Source organism: Diceros bicornis, chromosome X (genome assembly GCF_020826845.1).
Source record: "Diceros bicornis minor isolate mBicDic1 chromosome X, mDicBic1.mat.cur, whole genome shotgun sequence".
In the NCBI taxonomy this organism is placed as follows: Eukaryota; Metazoa; Chordata; class Mammalia; order Perissodactyla; family Rhinocerotidae; genus Diceros; species Diceros bicornis.
In genome coordinates, this window is record NC_080781.1 from 115,508,639 (window position 1) to 115,531,568 (window position 22,930).

Sequence of the window (22,930 nt, forward strand, 5' to 3'; positions counted from 1 at the left end):
TACTTAATTTCTTTTATGGCTGAATAATATTTCATTGTATGCATATACCACATTCTGTTTATGTATTCATTAGTTGATGAACATTTGTGTTGTTTCCACTCTTTGGCTAATATACATAGAGCTGCTATGAACATTTGTTTAGAACTTTTTGTTTGAACATCTGTTTTCAGTTCTCTTTGTTGTTTACCTAAGAGTGAGATTGCTAGATCATAAGGTAATTTATTGTTTAATCATTTGAGGAATAGCCAAACTCTTTTTCATAGTGGTTGCACCATTTTATGTTCCTACCAGCAATGTATGAGGGTTCTAATTTCTACACATCTCTGCTAACGCTTGTGATTTTCCTTTTTAAAAAATAGACATTCTAGTAGTCATGAAGTGATACCACATAGTGGTTTTGATTTGGATTTCCCTAATGACGAATGATATTGAACATCTTTTCATGTGCTTAATGGCTATTTACTGGCCCCATAGAGTGAATTAGTAAGTGGTCTGTCTCTTGTATTTTTAGCAAGAGTTTAAGAAGGATTGGTGTTAATTTTTCTTTAAATGTTTGGGAGATTTGACCAGTGAAAGGCTTTTCTTTTGAGTAGGTTTTGATTATTGATTCAATCTCTTTACTTGTTATAGATCTATTCAAATTTTCTGTTTCTTTTTGAGTCAGTTTGTTTCTAGGAATTTTTGCATTTCATGTAGGTTATCTATTTGTTGATATACAATTGTTCATAGAATTCTCCTATAATACTATCAATTTCTTTAAGGTCAGTATTAAGTTCCCCAATTTATTTCTGATTTTAGTTATTTGTAACCTCTCTTTTTTTTTCTTAGTCAGTGTAGCTAAAAGTTTGTCATATTATTGTTCTTTTCAAACAACCAAATTTTGGTTTTATTGATTATATTATTTTTCTATTCTTATTTTGTTTATCTTCCTTGGAATTATTATTATCTCCCTCCTACTGTTATCTTTGAGTTTAGTTTGCTCTTATTTTAATAGCTCCTGAAGGTGTAAAGTTAGGTTATTAATTTGAGGTCTTTCTTCTTTTTTGATGTGAGCACGTACAACTATAAATTTTCCTCTGAGCACTGTTTTTGCTGAATCCTCTAAGTTTTGGTATGTTGTGTTTTTACTTTCATTTATCTCAAGTATTTTTTCATTTCTCTTGCAATTTCTTCTTTGACCTATTGGTTACTTAGAAATGTGTTGTTTAATTTCCACATATTTATGAAATTTCCAGTTTTACTTCTGTTATTGATTTCTAGTTTCGTTCCATTGCTGTCAGAGAAGATAATTTATATAGTTTCAAACTTCTTAGATTTATTGAGACTTGTTTTGTGGCTTAACATATAATGCATGCTGGAGGAAGTTCCATATGCACTTGAGAAAATGTGAATCCTGCTGTTGTTGGGTGAAGTTTTCTGTATATATGGTAGGTCTAGTTAATTTATATTATTGTCCAAGTCTTCTATTTCCTTGTTTATCTTTTGTCTGTATGTTCTATCCATTATGGACAAAGAGGTGTAGAATTTTCAACTATTATTGTTGAACTATTTCTTGCTTCAACGCTCTCATTTTTTCTTCATATTTTGAGCTGCATGTATGTTTATAATTGTTTGCTGGAATGAACTTTTATCAATATATAATTCCTCTGTCTCTTTTTTTGTCAAAAAGTCCAATTTATCTGATATTAGTATATCTATTTCAGCTCTCTTTTGGTCACTATTTGCATAGAATATTTTTTTCCATTCTTTTATTTTCAATCTATTTGTGCCTATTTTGATGTAAAGTGAGTATCTTGCAGATGGCATATAGTTGTATCTTATGTTATCTATTTTAGCAATTTATATGTCTTAATTGAAGAGTTTAATTCATTTACTTTTAGAATATTTACTGGTAAGGACTTACTTCCCCCATTTTGCTAATTGGTTTCTAGATGTCCTATATATTTTTTTATTCTTCATTTCCTACAATTATCACCTTCTTTTGTGTTAGAGAGTTATTTTCTAGTGTGCCATTATGATTCTCTTCTCATTACTTTTACTAAATGATTTTACTTATTTTCTTAGTGATTGCCCTGGGAACATAATTAATGTCCTAATTTATAACAATCTCGTTTGAATTAATATTGACCTAGTTTTAATAGTATACAAAACTTTCATTCTTTATAGCTCCATACCCCCCATTTTCTTGTTATTTTTACAAATTACATCTTTATACATTGTATGTCCATCAACTTAGAGTTATAATTATTGTTTTGTGTAATTGGCTTTTAAACCATATAGAAAAAAGAGGAATCATGAACAAAAATGAATTAATACTGATGCTTACATTTAACTATATAGTTAACTCTAGCAGTTTTCTTTATTTCTTCATGTTGTTTCAAATTACTTTCCAAAGGCCTTTCATTTCAGCCTGAAAGCCTCCCTTTAACATTTTTTGCAGGGCAGGTGCACTGGTGATAAACTATGCTCAGTTTTTGTTTATCTGGAAATGTCTTATTTCTCCTTCATTTTGAAGGTTATTTTTGCAGGGTATAGCATGCTTGGGTGACAGTTTTTTTCTTTCAGAACATTGAATATATCATTCCACTACCTTCCCTCCTTAAAAATTTCTGATGAGAAATTAGCTGTTAATCTTATTGACAATCCCTTGTACTTGATGAGTGCTTCTTTCTTGCTGCTTTCAATATTCTGGTGTTTGACAATGATTACAATGTGTCTTGGTGTGGCTCTGTTTGAATTTATTTTACTTAGGATTCATCGAGCATTTGGATATATGGATTTGTGTTTTTCATCATATTTGGGAAGTTTCAGCCATTATTTCTTCAAATATTCTGTCTACCTCTTTCTCTCCTCTCCTTCTGGTACAACCATTGTGCATCTGTTATTATGCTTATGTCCCACTGTTCTCTTATTCTTTGTTCATTTTTCTTCATTATTTCTTCTTTCTTCTCTTCACTGGGTAATCTCAATTGACTTATCTTCAAGTTCATTTACTCTTTCTTCTGCCCGCTTGCCAAATCTTTCTAGTTAATTTTTCATGTCAGTTATTGTACTTTTTAGCTCCAAAATTTCTGTTTGGTTTCTCTTTATAATTTCTACCTCTTTATTGATATTCTCTATTTGTTGAAACACTGCTCTTATGATTTCCTTTAGGTGGTTTTCCCCCTACGATTTCCTTCAGCTCTTTGAGCATAAATTATGTTGCTGGTTTAGTCTTTGTATAGTGAGCTCAATGTATGGGCTTCCTCAGGAACAATCTCTATTAATTTATTTTTTTCATTTGTGTCAGGCATCATTTCTTTTTTTTTTTTTTGTGAGGAAGATCAGCCCTGAGCTAACATCCATGCTAAGCCTCCTCTTTTTGCTGAGGAAGACTGGCCCTGAGCTAACATCCATGCCTCTCTTTCTCCACTTTATGTGGGATGCTGCCACAGCATGGCCTGAAAAGTGGTGCGTCGGTGCGCACCTGGGATCCAAACCCAGGCTGCCAGCAGCAAAGCACGCGCACTTAACTGCTACACCACGGGGCCGGCCCTAATTTCTTGTTTTGTTTTTAACATGCCACATGCCTTATAAATTTTGTTGAAAACTGGCCATTTTGAATATTATAATGTGGCAACTCTAGAAATAAGATTATGCCCCATTTCCAGTGTTTGTTTTCATTGCTTGTTGTAGATATTTTTGTTTATATTCTGCTTTTACTTAACTAATTTGTAAACTCAATGTTCTTTGTCATCTGTGACCACTGATGCCTCTGTTCCATTAGCTTATTGGTCAGCCTGTGATTTGACAGATAGTTCATTAAGTGCCTAGAATCAAAAAACAAACACACAACTCTCAGTCTTTGTAGATGAGCTGTGCATATGTGGTGGAGAATGCTTTCAACTCTCAGCCAGGCAGTTTAAAATTCTGCCCCTGAAATATATATATATATATATATGAAATCACTATATTGTATACATTAGGCACACAATTTTATATGTCAATTATATCTCAATAAAGCTAAACACAACCTCTGCCTTAGCCTTCACTTCCTGCTTGTGCTTATCCTAAAGGTCATCCAGAGGTGAGAGCATAGGGCCTTCTCAGGTTTACTCTGAGCACGTGCCCAACCCTGTGCATGAGTGTCACCTTCTAGATTCCTATTTCTTTCTCCATCCTTTCTTCCCAAGCTTTTTGGTTTGTCTATTGTTTGCTCCAACTGTTATACTTTACCACTGGTGTTGGTGGCTCAGGCATTTGCCTTGAAATGCAGATGACAAATGCTACTAGGATAAATGCCTCCATCCTGGGAAAGTTCTGAGTTAGGTGAAATAAAGGTCCGCTTTTTTATTTGGTCCTTCAGAGAACCACCAGACATGTCAAAACAAGCAGCCACAAATCTTTGAAAATAAGGTCCATTTTGTGCCCTGTGGTATTAGGAATCTATATGGGTAATGTGGGCTATTGCCTTCAAAGCTGCCAGGCAGCAGGGGATGCAGTCAGGGTAACTAAAAAAGCCACAGATCGCTCTTACCAAGATTCAGGTGTTTTATTTTATTTATTTATTTTTTAACTTAATTAGGGATTCACCTGATTGCTGTAAATTTTTAATTAGTTTCTGAAGTTCTGATAAAGTTGTTTCTCAGAGTTTTTGCTAGTTTATTCACTATTTTTGTGGGGAGATGGGATTTGGAGTTCCCTATAGCATCATTTTTGCTGACATCACCGAATATATTTAATCTTATTTGTTTCAGTCTATTTCCTGGTCTTCAATACCATGATCCCCTAGACCACAGAGACTATATTTTGGCCATTGTTGTCTCTCCAGATACTATCAGAGCTCTAGATACATAGTAAGAACTATTAAGTATCTGTAAATTAAAGAATAAATTAATATTTGAGTTGAAAATATATCATATTTTATAGACAATTGCATAAATATTCCAGTGCTGGCAAAACCATTGAGGAGAGGGGGAGTCACTGTTCATGCTTTTGTATGTGTGGATAGGAATGAGAGAAATTTGGACTCTTTCTGTGTAGCTATGTTGCATCAGTGAATTAGGCTACTTATTTTGATCAGATTACTAGACTGGTGGATTAGAGGGAGGTTGCAGACAGAGCATGTCAGTATTTAATTTAGTTATGCAATAGAGTCTCATAATTTTGCCACATATTAGATGTAGGAGTATTAACTGAAAGTAAGTACACTTAGGTAGGCCTATAATTGTTGAATATCTTACATTGTGTGTATTCTTATTACATATCAATATTAAAACTAGGGCCACGTCACTAGTGATGTACCATAGGTCACCATCTTCTGCATTAAAGCAAAATGTCAGGAAGGAAGGATATTTTGCCATAGACTAGCTGGATGCTCATCATTCATATTTTCACTTCCTGAAAAAAAAATAAGAAGAGTATATTTTTCAGTCTCCCTTGCAACTAGTTTTGGTATGTCTGAATGGGTTCTGACCAATGAAATGTGAGCATGTATGATATAATGCTGCGTCTACCTCCTCTTCACCATCATTCATGCTCTCTCTCTTCCCCTTTTGCATGCAGCATGGGAGCTATGCTTTGAAGAAGGCAGTATCACAAGATGGAAGGAACTGGGATTCCTGAGTCATTGCTTAGAGGAAAGCTACCCAGGGGAGTGATTTGATCTATTTTTACCAGTGGCATGAGCCAGAAATAAGTTTCTATTTATGTTAAACTGCTCAGATTTAGAGATTATTTTCATGGCAGACACTGTTACTTATCCTGAATAATACAGATAGCTAATATAGTATTTTGGATTATAGACCCTGTGTCTCAAAGATCCCAACAGACTGGAACTCTGGATCAAATCAAACAAAAATACTGTAATACGTACAATTACAAGTCTTTCACATGTGTCTACATTAAATAGCAATCTACAATTCCAGATTGAGGTGCAATTAGATTCTGATTCAATATAGAAAAATGTTTGTGAAGAATCAGGGCTATGCAACAGTGATATTACTGTCTCAAGAGTTGGTGGGATCACTGTCACCAGAGGCATCCAAATGAAGGCTACATGTACCATCACTTTGTAAGAAGGAAGTAAATGGGATTCATGCCTCAGACTGAAGTTGGACTGAATTATCTGTGAGTGACCTTCTTATATTTGATAATTTATGATTCTAGAAAATGTAACTGGTAGTGTGGAGGAGCTGAGTGGTTGAGTAAGAGAGCTGACTATATTAGTCAGGTGAAGCTATGAGAAACACCCTCAAAATTTCAGTGCCTTGCAAAAGCGAAGATTCATTTCTCACTCACCTTACATAGCTTTTGTAGGTAGGTTTCGGCTCTGCTATATGGCTTTGTCATTCAAAGTCTCAGGTTAAAGGAATAGCCCTTATCTGAGGCATGCATGGCTTGTCACAGAGCAAAAAGAGCAATGGTAGAACCACACAATGTCTCTTATCACTTATGCTTAGTTGGGGCATATGTCCCTTCCACTCACATTCTGTTAGCCTAAGCAAGTCACATGGATAAGTCTGACAGCAATACAGTAAGAATGATAATCTTCCCACCAGGACAGGTCCAGGGAGATAGTAATGGACCTTATATAGTAGTGCAGAGAATATTTTGAACAAATAATACAATCTACCAGAGTGACATAATTCCCCCCAAGACTGATTTTTTAATATGTGGAGTAGGCCCATGTGGTATGATTTTGAAGAGTCAGCCCTCTTTCTAAATATCTCCTCTCAGGGTATCAGTGATTATACACTTAAGTGAATTAATTTTAATTCCTCTGCAACATCAACGGCGCAGAATAAATGGCAATTTTGATTGAGGAAAGAAGGTTAGAAAAAGCTCTCAGTTTCCATTTTCAATCCCAGATTCAAAGAGTTAGAATATTTTAAGAGCACTCTAAGGCAAATTTCTAGCCTTGAGCTGTCACAAAAGGAGAACCTCATCTCAGATAATTAGCTTTTGATTTGCCAAACAGCTTTGTTACTGCTTAACAACCTTGACTCCCTTTTTTCTCTGGTTTAAACTAGGTTTTGTACTACAATTTTTGTTCTATTCAATCTTGGTCTTTGTCCTATGGCTGGCTGGCTCTTTATCTAGTTCTGGCTCCTTTAACATTTGATTTTCTTCTTGTCATGTCACTAATACTCTTTACTCAAACATATTCCTAGTGTGGCTTTATTGCCAATATAGCCCGGCATCATCTCTTGCTTTAGTCTTCAGTTCTGCACCTCCTGCTTCATTCTAATTGAATGACTCACCTGGTTACCCAACAGAACTCCTTAATTTCTCAACTGCTAGTTTAGACACTAGGTGGTGCTACGCCTTTACTGCTGGTCTAGGTTTACTTCCTTGGAATCATATCACTGGTTCTGGCAAATGGGATGATTCTGGAGAATATAGACTGTCAGGAGAAGGACAATGGCTTGGAAACCAGGGAGTAGCCGAAAATAATTTGGATATATAGAAGAAAGTGGGCATTACTAACAGAACTAAGCCTTGGAAGAGAGTGAGGGTGAGGAAATCCACTGTAAACATTAGTGTCACCCTTGGAGAGAGTAAATGAAAACTCTGAAAAAAGATGAGTGAGAATGAGATGAGTGAATGAGAAAAGAATGAGTGTGCTTTTAAGCAAGTGAACAGTGTATGGTATAATAACTGAAGGAATCCATTCATGATGGCCTCACTTTTCTCTGTGAAGAAGGCTGAGAGTGAGGGGTAGATGGAGAATAAAGGATTTAACTAAAGGAACATTATTTGGAATAGCTACTTCAGGAATTGCTTGAGAACTAAAAACAGACATATATTAGGAATATAGATCATTAACCAGCAGGTAAGTGACATTTTAGGATCAAGAAATAAATCACAGAAAGCAGAGAGGATACACCATCAATGTATATAATATTTTTTGTATAATAAAACCTAAGTTGGTGTTATGGGTTCATTTTGCATATTTCAAGTTTACCTAATGTTAATTCTATAATATTTCCTGGTTTATTTATTTTTAAACATTGGCTATGCAAGGAAATGGAAATCTGAGAACTATTTCCATGGCATTTTTAATATCCTAAAGCAAAAGACAATCAAAGTAATACCCGTTTAAATGAATGGAAGAGGTACAACTTCACAACTGGAAACTGGATTTGACAGTGAGTACTAGTGATAGACTATTTCTTGTGGAGGATATCACAAAGTAATACAGTTGCAGTGGAAACAACACTCTTTGTAACACATTGTACTGGCTTCATTTATCTGTTCAATGAATAGGAAATCTACTTAAGCCGCAGTGCCAAGATATGCTATTTCTTTTACCTCAAATGCATTTTTCACATTGCCTTCATGATAATGGAAAAAAAAAGTGTTATAAACAAAAAGAATGTCCTTTATCCCACAGAATACTTAACGCATGCAGTGAAGGTACTAGCTGAGGTTTCTGTTTGGTGTTTAAGAAATTGAATAATTTAAAATTCATGTCAACAATCTGGCATTTAGAAAACGGATTTATAATCTCAATAATTAAATCTATACACTACATAGTTTTATATGAAATATGAAAATGTAGAGGAATATGGAAAATGTTTGATATATTAAAATCATAAGTAAGGTACTTCCATGTGATGACAAACTTTATTATGAATTTTGTCTCTTCTTTCCAGATTTATGATGTTAACAGAACCTTTTGTGTGAAGTTCAATGTTTTATTTCATTTTCAAATTTCTATTGCCCTCTGAGAAGCCATTAGGGTAGTATTCTGTAAAAGGCATCTGATGTCAAAGGGAAGAAAAATAATGAGGTAGAATGATTTAAAAACTGGGAATATAAAAATATAAAGAAGTACTAAGCTGGGTCCTTGGTTGGAGAGAGTGATGAGGGGATAAGCATTGTTACACTTCTAAAGTCACCATAATATCTCATCGATATACCATATAGCATGGTTATCCATGTTTTGTCAAATACATTATGTGATTCATCTCTTTGTGTGCATCAAGATTATATAAGACATTAAGTATAAGAGCAGAAGTGGATGACAACAATTTCTTGTTGAAGTCAGCATCACATATACTCTCTTTTCAAAATCGCAAGGGCAAATCATAATCCAAGAGATGGACTTAATATAACACTTAAAAGAAAACAAAGGCCCTGGAGGCAACTAGAAGCTATCAATTTTCACTGGAACTGATAAAAGTTTTATTTAATTGGTGCTTTTTCAAACTACCTTGGCAATATGCATAAATATATGCATATTAGAAAATACATGCCTAATATAGAAAAACATACTAGTTCTGTAAAATAAAAAATAACTATCTTTCACGTACAGAGAAAGAAATAATTTACTTATAGAAAAGTGTGATCATGGTGCTAGATCTACACTGGAAATTTCCCCCTGACATATTTTGCTTCAATTGATGGTCATGGAATGCCAACCTATTTAAACACATATGCACCTACACACTCAATAAAAAATTTGGACATGAATTGGTTAGTCTTTAACTTTGGTACTCTGGTCAGAAGATAAGATAGTTATCAAAACATTTGGTCACAGCTCCCAGATTACTGATAATTAGCATTCGGTAAGTCTAAGTAAAAATATATTGTACAGTTTAGATATTTACAAGACAGAAAGAGAACTATCTATGCCTATAAAAGTCACAACAAGGGGGGAAACAGATGATAACACATATATGAAAGGTATTTAGTAGGAAAGACTTTAGTAAACTATAAGAACAGTAACAATTTTATAGGTGGACTCTTTTCAAGTACAGATGTGCTCTGGAAAAGTGCTTAAAACACTTAAAAAATCCTATTGGATCCTATTGGAAATGAAGAAGTAAAGGGGGATTGGAAAGACTATTATCTAACGGTACTATGTGGTAAGGTATTTTGAAAGTGAATAACACTGGAATGTGAAATATTACCCTTTTTAAATAAAGCTTTAAATTTTTTTCACCAGCTCATATTAATGTTTGGGCCTGTCGTAATGTTAACATTTGAAAAAGGCTTTGTTCAAAAGGGAAAAAAACTTAACGAGGCTTTGATGGTCAAATATCCACAGTTCTCTGTGTAGATTAGATTATTAGCAATAACACGCCAATCATGCTTTTGCCTCACGACCTTCACACTCACTCCTGCCACTGCTAGATATATTCTTCCCTCAAATATCTATATAATGCTCCCTCTCATTTTATTCATGTCTCTGCTCAAATGTCCTTTTATCAGAGAAAACTTCTCAGACAGCATATATATATATATATATATATATATATATATATATATAAAATACCAATGCACACACACCCCTGTATTCCCTATATCTATCTAATTTACTTTTCTCCATTGCACTTGTTGCTATCTGACACAATAAATATTTGTATGTTTATTATCTGACTCATCCCAACTAGAATGTAGGTTCTAAGAGAACAAGAAAATATATGTATGAATAGCAACCAAAGTACATCACATCTTCATTTATTTCAGAGTTTATCATTTGTCTCTGCCTATCTATCTAATCTCTAATCTCCCTACCAGTTCTTATTGATATCTTTGACTATAATTCAGTACCAAAAGATTTATTCTAGCCTTTCATCTTGCTTATTGTAACTTTTTTCTCAAACTCGCATTATCTACAATATATTTACTTATTTGTTCATCCATAGTATAATTGTAAGAAGTTCCATAATCACTCGCTGATACCCCTGTGAAAAAAAAAAGACATATAAGGACTAAAGTGTATTGTGTTTACAGCTCCTTTTGTCTTTTTGTTGTTAGTACCCTGGAGTTGATTCCTACTCCTAGGGACCCTGTGTACAGCAGAGGGGAACTCTGCCCGGTCTTTCTGCACCATCCTCTCACCTTCCTGCACTATATTAGACAATGCTCCCCTGCTATTCATTGGGTTTTCATGGCCAATTTTTTCAGAAGTGGGTGGCCAGGTCCTTTTTCCTAGTCTGTCTTAGTCTGGAAGCTCCACTGAAACCTGTTCACCGTGGGTGACCCTGCTGGTATCTGAAATACTGATGGCACAGCTTTCAGCATCACAGCAACACACAGCTGCTACAGTATGACAACCGACAGATGGTCTTTTGTCTTTAGCTTTTACAATATCCAATCAAAACAGAAAAGTTCATCTCCCCCCAGAATTCTCTTGTGTAACCTTTTGTAATTAAACACTCATTCAACCCCAGACCATGGCTGCCACTGATCTGTACTCCATCAGTATAGGTTTACCTTTTTGAAAATGACATACAAATGGAATCATACGATACGTAACCTTTTGAATGATGTTTTTCACTAAGCAAAATGCATTTGAAGAGTCACTTATGTTGTTGCATCTATCACTAGTTCATTCCCATTTATTGCTGAGTAGTATTCCATTGTATGGATGTCTGACAATTTGGACATCTATTCAGCGTTTGAAGGACATTTGAGTTGTTTCCAGTTTGGGGAAAATGTGAATACAATGGCTATAAACAATTACATACACATTTTTGTGTAAACATAAGTTTTCATTTCTCTTGGGTAAATGCCAAGGAGTGGGATGGCTGTGTCATATGGCAAATATATGATTACCCTTATTAGAAACTGCCAAACCATCTTTCAAAGTAGCTGTACCATTTTGCATTCCCACCAGCAGATATGAGAGTTCCAGTTGCTACAAATTGTTTTTTGTAGTTTTCAGCATACAGATAATGCATGTATCTTATGAGATTCATACAGAAGCATTTCATCTGTGGTATTATTGTTAGTGACAATGTTTTTTGATTTTGAATTCTAAGTTGATTACTAGTGTATAAGAATCCATTTTATGCATATTGACCTTGTTTCTATGGCCTTGTTAAACTCACTTATTTATTCTAGTATTTTGGGGGGTATACTTTTTGGGGATTTTCTATGTAAACAATTATGTCATCTGAAAATAGAGACAATTTTTTCCTTTTCAATCTGTATGCCTTTATTTACTTATCTTATTGCATTGCAAGTACTTAATATATGATGTTAAATAGCAGTGGTGAGACTGAACATCTTTTTCTTATTCCCAATATTATGGGGAAAGCATCTACTTTTTCACCATTTAACGTGATGTTAGATGCCAGTATTTTGTTGATGACACTTGGGTTAATCAAGTTCCCTTCTATTCCTAGTTTGCAGAGATTTATTTTTTTTACTCAGGAAAGGATGTTGGATTTTGTCAAATGTTTTGTTTTCTCTGCCTCTATGAGGTGATGATATGGTTTTTCTTCTTTAGTCTGCTAAAATTTTGATCTAGACTGATTGATGTTAAGTATTGAATGGCTTCACATTTGTCAGGATTTATTATCCTTTTTGTATATTACTAGATTTACCTTTCTAATATGAAGTTGAGAATTTTTCCATCTATGTTCATTAGGAATATTAATTGGTAACTTTTTTTTTCTTGCAATGTCTTTGGCTAGTTTGCTACTAAGGTAATGCTGGTCTCATAAAATGAGTTGGGAAGTAGTCTATCCTCCTCTACTTTCTGGAAGAAATCATTTACAATTGGTGTTATTTCGTGCTTAATTATTTGATAGAATTCAACTGGGCCTTTAGTTTTCTTTGTGGAAAGATTTTCAACTACAAATTCAATTTATTTAATAGGTATAGGTCTAAAAAGAGTATGTCTACTTAAGTGAACTTGGTGTTATATGTCTTTTAATGACTCTTTCCATTCCATGTATCTTGTCAAATTTATGGGTATAGAACTGTTCTTAGTATATTCTTAGTATCCTTTTAACGATTGCATGTTTTGTAGTAATGCTCTTCCCTAGTTAGTTCCCGATATTGGTAATTTGTGTCTTACCTTTTTTTTTCTTTTATGGTAAGTAAGGCAATTTTATTGATTTTTTTTGAAGGAACTAGCTTTAGGTTTCATTGCTTTTGTCTGTTTTTGTTTTCAATTTCGCTGATTTCAAGTCTGATCTTGATTATTTCATTTATTTTGCTTGGTTTGGGTGTAATATGCTTTTTTGGTTTGTTTGTTTCTAGTGTCTGAAGTTGGAAAGTTAGACTGCTGATTTAAGGACTTTTCTTCCTTTTAATATAGCCATTTAATGCTATAAATTTCCTTCTCAGTACTGCTTATTTGTATCCCACAAGTTGCAATATGTCATACTTCTGTTTTTATTTCGTTTAAAATAATTTGTTACCATCCCTTGAGACTTCCACTTTTACACATGGGTTATTTAGAAGTGTGTTTATTTTCAATATATTTGGGGATTTTCAGATATCTTCCTTTTATTGATTTCTACTTCATTCAATTGTCAGAGAACATGCACCCTATGATTTCTGTTCTTTTAAATTTTTAAAAGTTGCTTTACATTCAAAAATATGTTCTACTTTGTTGAACGTTACAAGTGCATCTGAAAGAAATATATTCTTCTATTATTGGGTTGAGTGTTCTATAAATGTCCATTTGGTCAAGTTGGTTGATAGTGTTTCTCAGGTCTTGTCTATCCTGACAGATTTTCTACTTGATCTATCAATTACTGAGAGAAGAGTGTTTGTGTCTCCAAATAAAATGGAAGATTTTTCTACTTCTCCTTCCAGTTCTTTCAATTTTTGCTTCATGTATTTTGAAGCTCTGTTGTTAGGTATATATACATTTAGAATTGTTGTGTCTTCTTGGAGAACTAGCCTCTTTATTATTATATAATGTCCTTCTTTTTCCTGGTAATGTTATTTGTTCTACAGTCTACTTGATATTAATAAAGATATTCCAACTTTATTTTTGATCAATGTTTGAATTGTGTATATTTTTGTTTCTTTTTTTAAATCTATCTATCTATCTATCTATCTATATCTATTTATCTATCTATCTATCTATCTAGTGGTTTTCTTGTAGACAGCACATAGTTTGGCCTTGAATTTTGTATCCTATATGGCAATCTCTGTCTTTTAATACCTGCATTTTGACAATTTAGCTATAATGTGATTACTGATGTGGTTTGATTAAAGTCAACCATCCTGCTAGCTGTTTTCCATTTGTTCCACCTGTTCTTTTCTTTTTTTCCTCTTTTTTGCTTTCATTTGGATTAATTGAGCATTTGCATGATTTCATTTTATTTTCATTATTGACTTATTCTGAATGACTCTATTAAAAATAGTGGTTAACCTAGAGTTTAAAATATGCATCTTTAATTAATTAGAGTCTACCTTTAAGTAATATACCACTTCATGTGTAGTGTAAGGTCCTTACAACTGTATATCACAAATTCTTTCCTCCTATCTTCAGTGCTATTTTTGTAATAATTTTCACTTTTACATATGTTTTAAAAACAATGCTTTGGTCCTCTTTTAGCTTTAGACAAGTAAAGCAAAATGTAGAACTAATTAGAGCAATTAGAATTAAGACAAAAATAATTTTTAACCTTCATTTTTTTCAATTTTCAGGGATCTTCATTTCTTTGTGTAGACTCAAACTTCTTCCTGGTGTCATATTTCTTCTGCTTGAAGAACATCCTTTAACATTTCTTGTAGTGTAGGTATGCAGTAATGCATTCATCCAGTTTTTGTTTCCAGGGAAATTATTTCTTCCTCATTTTTGAAAGGTATGTTCACTAGGTATAGAATTGTGGGTTGATTTTTTTTTTTAATTTCAGCACTTTATGTGTCATTTTAATACTTTCTGTGTTGCATGGTTTCTGACAAGAAACCATCTGTAATTCTTATCATTGTTCCTCTGTATGTAATGTGTTGTTTTTCTCTGAATGACTTAGATTTTAACCTGTTTGAATATAAGTCTAGTTTTGTGTGTATGTGTGTGTGCATGTGTATGTGTGTGTTGGTAATTATTCTACTTGGTTTTCTCTGCACTTCTACACTCTGTGGTTAGTTGTGTGGCATTAATTTTGACAGATGGGTAAAAGCTGACTATGGCTAGAGAGAGAATATAGAACCCTTGAGGGCACAGGTATAAGAGGAATATACACTCATTGCAGGCTCTTCTCTGTGGACGTCACTGGACACTCAAAACAAAGATTGGTGAGATGCTGAAAAAGCATCCCTTATAGTACAAGTCTGGGTGAGGGGAATAGCAGCAGCAAATCCTACCCAGATCTATTTCTTCTATTTCATCTATGCGACAAAAACCTTAAACTGTGAGAGAGGGAAGGGCAGCACAAACTTTCACCCTTAAGGCACTAGTGAAAATGCACTGCAGCTGGTAGAAGGGAACAGGAAAAAAAACTATACCTATAGGGAAGGCAGGAAGGTGGGCCAAGAACTATATCTGGGGAGCTGCAAGAATATTGAGAAGGCCACCTCCAAGACTCAGGGACATAGTTCTTGCCTAAGATGGAGGATTAATTAGAACAACAGAGATAACCCTCCATTATCAGGCTAATGAGTCAAATAATAAGAGTGGAATAATGATGAGAATGTTATAATAGCATGAAAGAAGACGGTGTCTGAGGCATTGCCCAAAGGGAAGATCTAAATTGTGGAGCAGATATTGATAAAAACCCTTGGGCAACCAGAACCCACCCTAAACACTATATATCACTAGAGGAATTTGAAGCCTGGCAGCCCATGTTAACAAGATTAACAATAGCAGCAAGAAACACCAGACCCTGCTCCACTCTTGACTAGAATGACACTCACACACACAAACGCACTAAAAGCCTAGTAAAAACAAAGGCACACCAGTTTCTAGACATAAGAACTATTTACCCTAGTCTCTATTGTCTTACGTAAGATGTTAGGTTTCAACAAAACATTATGAGGTATATTAAAAAACCAATTAAAAAAACAACATACTGCCAAGAGAACAAAGCAATCAACAGAAGCAGAATTAGATATGGAATGAATGTTAGAACTCTCTGAAAGAAAATTTAAAATAACTATGATTAATAGGTTAGACGTTCTCATAGATACGGTTGACAACATTCAAAATCAGATGGCGAATTTCAGCAGGAAAATGGAAACTATATGAAAGAATCAGGTAAAATGTTAACAATTAAAAACATAGTAAATGTGATACAGAATACCTTTGATTAGTTCATCAGTAGATAGGATACATCTGTGGAAAGAACCAGAGAACTTGAAGATAAGCCCATAGAAATTATCCAAACAGAAACACAGGGAGAAAAATGGTGAAAATAAAAATACAGAGCAACTAAAATTGGAAGGACAATATCAAGTCATCTATCATAGATGTAATTGGAATTCCAAAAGGAAAAGAGAGAACAGGGAATAAGAAATATTTGGAGAAATATTGGATTTCAACAATTCATAACAGTTTTTTTTTTTTTAAATTTGGGCTACTTTCAGACTTACAGAAAAATTGCAAAATAGTAGAGAGTTCCTGTATGTATACCAATCACCTAGCTCCCCTTTTTGTTAACATGTTACATAACCATAGAACATTTATCAAAACTAAGAAATTATCCTTGGTACTATACTATTCACTAAAAAAAATTGCTCAATTCTTTTTTTTTTTTTTTGCGAGGAAGATCAGCCCTGAGCTAACATCCATGCCAATCCTCCTCTTTTTTTTTTGCTGAGGAAGACCAGCCCTGAGCTAACATCTATTACCAATCCTCCTCCTTTTTTTCCCCCTTTTTCTCCCCAAAGCCCCAGTAGATAGTTGTATGTTGTAGTTGCACATCCTTCTAGTTGCTGTATGTGGGACGCCACATCAGCATGGCCGGACAAGCAGTGTGTGGGTGCGCGCCCAGGATCTGAACCCGGGCCCCCAGTAGTGGAACGTGCACGCACTTAACCGCTAAGCCACGGGGCCGGCCCTTGCTTAATCCTTCTTAACAGTGCCTGGCTGCATCTTCTGCACGTAAGTAAGTGCTTGCATCGTCTCTCTCCTTGCCTGTCTTTTCTTAGATTTCAAGTTATTTGGTTGTCTTGTGACTTCAGCTTTCTAATAGGTTCAAGAAAACTATGAATCTGCAATCTGTCTAGCTTAGTTGTTGTAAAGGTGAAGTACTGCACTTTCCAGCTTTGTATAGTCCAAGCAGAAATAGGGAGTAAACAAATTTTTTAAATGAATGAATGATCTGTTGTCCACAAGTAAATTTGATATATGAGAAGACAAAAATTATTTAAATATTAAGGTACATCATGCAGATTAAATGTTTTCTAATTTAATATGTTTACGTACTAACACACTAACCCATTTGGGAGTCCTTTATAGGCTAGACCTAAATGGAGAATTTAGAAACACTTCACAAAAAATGTTTTTGTATTTTAGGTAAACACCTACTCAAAAGATAGGTTCATTTTTTTTCAAATTTGAGATCACTTTTATTTTTTTGGAAAAGCTTAGATATGCTTCAGGTTAGTCACAATCTTTAAAACTGAAAACTCTTGGGCCGGCCCCCATGGCTTAGCGGTTAAGTGCATGCACTCCACAACTGGTGGCCCGGGTTCAGATCCTGGGCGTGCACCGCACTGATGCACCGCTTCTCCGGCCACGCTGAGGCTGCGTCCCACATACAGCAACTAGAAGGATGTGCAGCTATGACATACAACTATCCACTGGGGCTTTGGGGAAAAAAAGGAGGAGGATTGGCAATAGATGTTAGCTCAGAGCTGGTCTTCCTCAGCAAAAAGAGGAGGATTAGCACGGATGTTAGCTCAGGGCTGATGATCTTCACAAAAAAAAACAAACAAAAACTGAAAAAGTTTCTCCTTACACAGTCACCAGTTACATAGAAATGAACTGTGGTAATGTATTGGTAAATCTGAGCTTGTTGTTTGTTAACGTGACGCAACCACAATGGCCACTATTATTGACTCTTTCTGTTTTGGTGAATACACAATGAGTGTTTTAAGATATCCAAACACTTAATGTTGTAATTGTTATCACTTATAACATCTGGGGGCACAACTGTGGAATAGATGGATTATGTTTTGGTGACTCAAGAAATTGTACCCAAATTAAACATCTGCCATTATGTGATCTATAATTCTAAAAATAAAAAGTTTCATGGATTTTTACAAATGAAGGATTTTTAGAGATTATTTAATTCAATCTTGAGAGAATGGAGGCCCACAAAAGTAGTGTCATAAAAGATCACATGTCCAGTTAGAAAGGAATCTATTCAAATTTGAATCTTCTCATTCATGCCCAGAGTACTTTATATCACATGCATTACTCTTTTGTTTGAGTGGTTGCTTTAAAAAAGCCTACTAGAACTTTTATATAAAACATTTTTTAACATCTTTTGGAACTGTCTATAGATTAACTTAGGAGTCACACACGAAAATAAGTCTTGTTACTTTCAAGTCACGCCTCATACACTTAAATTGTTGGTAGAAAATATGTATAAGGAGAGATTTACATTAATCAAATGCTCTGTCTCTCTCTTTTTCTCTCTCTCTCTGCACTGTTGGCACAAATGACAAGCATCCACAATGCATAGTAATTATACATTCCCTAAGATTCTTTGCTCATTAAACTTAAAGAGTATGTAGGCTGGTAATTGCCACTTAATCTACACTCTGTTTTGGAGGAAAGAAATTAACATATATTTATTTTGAAAATACAGCAGTGGCTAAAATTGAACTGATTTCATAAGATATTTTTCTTTATTTTAATGCAAACAACTGTGACAAATTTTAATACAGCTCCAAAAATCTTATATAGAAAATATATTGTATAGTGATATTCTCCATTTTCCATCTTTTGTTTAAAGGAAAATATTCCTATTCTCTATGACATATTAGGCCTCAGATAACAGTATAAAATTTTAAAATATCTAGATTTTTTTTCAATGAAGACATACCATCTTTTGTTTACAAATGAAATACAAAACCCCAATTGTTTCTAATGGTATAATGCTGTATGATTTTATTCAATGAACATTTATTTTGTGCCTACAAATCTAGGCAGGAGGTTGTAATAGTGAAGAAAAAGCACAAAAATTTCTGCCATCATAGAGCTTACATTTTAATGAAAGAGGCAAAAATAATCAAAACAAATAAAATATATATTATGTTAAATGGTAATAAGTGATAAGGGAAATATATAAAGCCAGGAAGCATGAAATGAAATGTTATTGTGCCTAAAATTGTAGACGGGGGGCCTGAGGAGGGTTCAATTAGAAGGTGGCTTTTGAGTAAAAACCTAAAGGAATGGAAGGAGCTAGCCATGAGTAGAGCTGAGGAAAGAGCCTTCCAGAGAGAGAAACAACATGTACAAAGACCCTAAGACCAGAGCATGCATAGCAGGTTTAAGAATAGCAAGGAGAAACTTGAGTGGCTGGACAGCAGAGATTAGGGAAGGGTAGAGAATGACAGTACTACTAGAAAATGAGATTACAGTGGTAATAGAGGGCTAAATCATGTATGGGCTTGAAGTTCATAGTAAGGAAGATATCTTGTTATCTGTATAAGATGGGACACCATTAGAAGATTGTTAAGGTGACGAAAGGTACACTTCAATTTATGTTTTCTGTTAGAAGGAGATAAGTACCACGGTAAAAATAGGACAGAGTAAAGGAGATTAGCAGTTGTGAGGATGAAGGTATATTTCAATTATAAACTGAGTGGTGAGCATAAACTTCTTTGAAGATATAACATTTGAACAAAGGCTTTAAGAGGTGAAGAAGTTAACCAAATTGATAACTGGCGAAAGAGTGTTTCAGAAATAGGGGGCAGCCAGTGCAGAGGCCCTAAGTTTGGAGGTTCAAATGTATATCTGGGGAGCAGCAAGGATGTCAATGTGACTGGAAAGAGTTGAATATGAGGGAGAGTAGTAGGAGATGCAGTGAGAGAGATTACAGTGGATTAGATCATGTTAAGCTTTGAAAGACATAATAAAGACCTGGCATGTGTTCTGAATGAGTTGAGAAGCTGTTCATTGAATAATTTTGAGCAAAAGAGTGTTATGGTCTTAGATTTTAAGGGAATCACGCTGGCTATTGTATAAGAATAGACTGTAAAAGTGTCAAATAAGGAAGGAGGGGACCAATTTTGAGGCTATAGGAAAAAAAATCCCAGGTAAGAGATGACGGTGGCGTGGAACACGGTGGTAGCAATGATGGTTGTGAAAACTGGCTGACATAAAGATATATTCTAAAGGTAGAGCCAACAGGATTTGTTGATAAAACAGATTTGGAGTGGGAAAGAGAACTCAAGGGTAACATCCATATTTTCTTATTGTGGTGAAAAAACACATAAAATTTATCATTATATCCATTTTTAAATACATAGCTGAGTAGTGTTAAATGTATCCACATTGTTTTGAAACAGATCCCCAGAACGTTTTCTTCTTGCAAATCTGAGCTCTATACCCTTTAAATGACAACATCCCATATTCCCTCCCCGCCAGCCCCAGGTAACCACCCTTCAATTTTCCATTTTTATGAATTTGACTACTTTAAAGATCTCATATAAGTGGAATCATACAGTATTTGTCTTTTTGTAACTGACATTTCTCTTAGCATAATGTACAGAAGGTTCATCCACGTTGTGGCACATGACAGGATTTCCTTCTTTTATAAGGATGAATAATATTCCATTGTATGTATATAACATATTTTGTTTATTCATTCACCACTTGATGGACATTTGGGTTGCTTCCACCTCTTGGCTATTGTAAATAGTGATGCTATGAGTATGGGTGTACAAATATCTCTTCAAGATCCTGATTTCAATTTTTTGGGTATATGCCCAGAAGTGAGATTTCTGGATCATATTGTAGTCCTATTTTTAATATTTTGAGGAAATTCCATACTGTTTTCCACAGCGGTTATAATATTTTACAATCTCATCAAAAGTGAACAAGGGTTCCAATTTCCTCTCATGTTCACCAATACTTGTTATTTTCTGTTTAGTAACCAGGTCATTGGTGACTTCATGAGGTACAGTTTCAGTGGGGTGGTTGGGGTCAAAATAAATAGGAGTAAGATCAAGAAAGAATGGGAGGGGAGAAATTGAATGTAGCCAGTACAGACAACTCTTTTAAGTTTTGCTTTGAGTGAGAGGAGATAAGAATGTTAGCTGAAGAAGAAATCAGGTCAAGAAAGTTGTTTTTTATTTTTTAAGATGGAAGCCATAACCTCATTTTGCGTGCTTATATACTGATGGGTTCATTGGATGGAGGTTTCTATCGAGAAAACAGGAAAGAAGGGAGGGAGGATAGAAAAAAATGAGTGAGTGCGTGTGTAAATGGGAAATGATCAGAGGAAGAGAAGAGGAAAGGAAACTAATGGTTACTAAGTGCCTTCTATGAATCTGGCACCAGACTAGGCATTTTCAAATAAATTATCTTAATCTATACATGTCCATGATTTAAGTATTATTATTATTATCATTACCAATGAGTAAAGTAAGGTTCAGAAAATTTCAGTAGCTTGCTAATAAGCCACTAAGTATAGCTAATAAGTTGCATATGCAAAATTTATTGGTATTTGACTTTCCAGCGTGGGTATTGTGACATTGACCTCCCAGAGTTTCAGAGCCACATGGTCATGTGATGAGTAACAAGTTTTGAGATTTCAAATCTCTTTTTATCTTACTTGTATCAGATGCTGGTCAGACTCTATATTTGAAACTTTCTCAATCATTCATTATTTCTGCCTTTCTTTCATTTAACTTGGAACCCAAGTTACCTAAGGTAGGAAGGAACCTGAAACAGCAGCTCCCTATGGCCAATAAGAAAAGATGGTTTGGAGCATGTATGGGATCTCAGGCAGGGACACCTCATTAATTAATTAATTAATTAATTATAGAGATTACTCATGGAAACACCTATCTTAGGGGCAAATGGAAACCTGTTTTCTCATCCCAAAGTAGCTTCTGATGTTCAGTACCATACAGAAATTTTTGGTACAGATATTTCAGAGATATTTTGGAATACCAGTTTGGATTCCATTTGTTTTACTTGGAATTACATGAAATTTGGGAGATAAATTTATACCTACATTGTTTCAGTCTATAGTCCTAACACTATTTTAATTGAAATATCAGTATTACAATAGCCCTATTATCCTATTTGTTAACTAACTAGAGCAATCACATACTCTATTCTCTAAGAGTTTATATTATTTCACATATTCAATGTATCATATTGAAAAGTTAATTCTATTCTCATCCAGTTAGCTTTGCAATCTCCTTACATAAAAACCTGCTATGATTTGTGTGAATTTTGTTCCCTCTTGACAAATTGTCTTCCTTATCTCATATACCCTTACTATTTGGTCATTTTAGTTTCTTCATTACTAAAACCTTTATCCTGTTTCTTCTCACCAGCCACTCTCGCTGCATACCCAAAGCCAATTCTCACTTCTTTGGTGTTACCTATGAGCCTGCGGCAGAGACTGGCTAACTATTCACCAAAATGATTGCTTTCCATTGAGGCACACCACTAGACTACATTTCTCAGCCTCTTGTGCAGTTAGGTCTGGCCAATGGAATGTGAGCAGAAGCAGTGTATGTCATGTTTAGGTTTGATCGATAAAATCCTCCCATACATCTTTCATTCTTTCCCTTTCTTTCCATTCAAGGACCCTGAGAACCCAGAGAATCACGTGAAGGAAGGAACCTACATTTCTGAATGACTGCGAAAGCATAACTCCCATCATTCCCTCATAGTGCCTATTATCACAGTGGCTGGTACTTATAAAGCATTCCACAAATGTTATCTATTTTGGTTATTATACTAGGTCATATCTTAAAGTATTTTCTTTTTTATTCTTCCACCTCTTAGGGCTACTAAAAAAGACATAACTCATAGACAGGTAACGATTAATTATCTAAGCTTTCATTAATATTCTTTTTCGGTTCTCTATAACCAAAATATATACATACTTACATACATACATAAAAATGGTCAATATAAATGCATTAGGTATTAGGAGAAGACACCTAATGCATTTATATCGCCATTTCATTAGTCACTGAGCATCCACATTCAAGACTGCTTTCTCAAGATGGTAGTCCACATTTCAGAAGCTTCCTTCATTTACTTCTCTAATACATC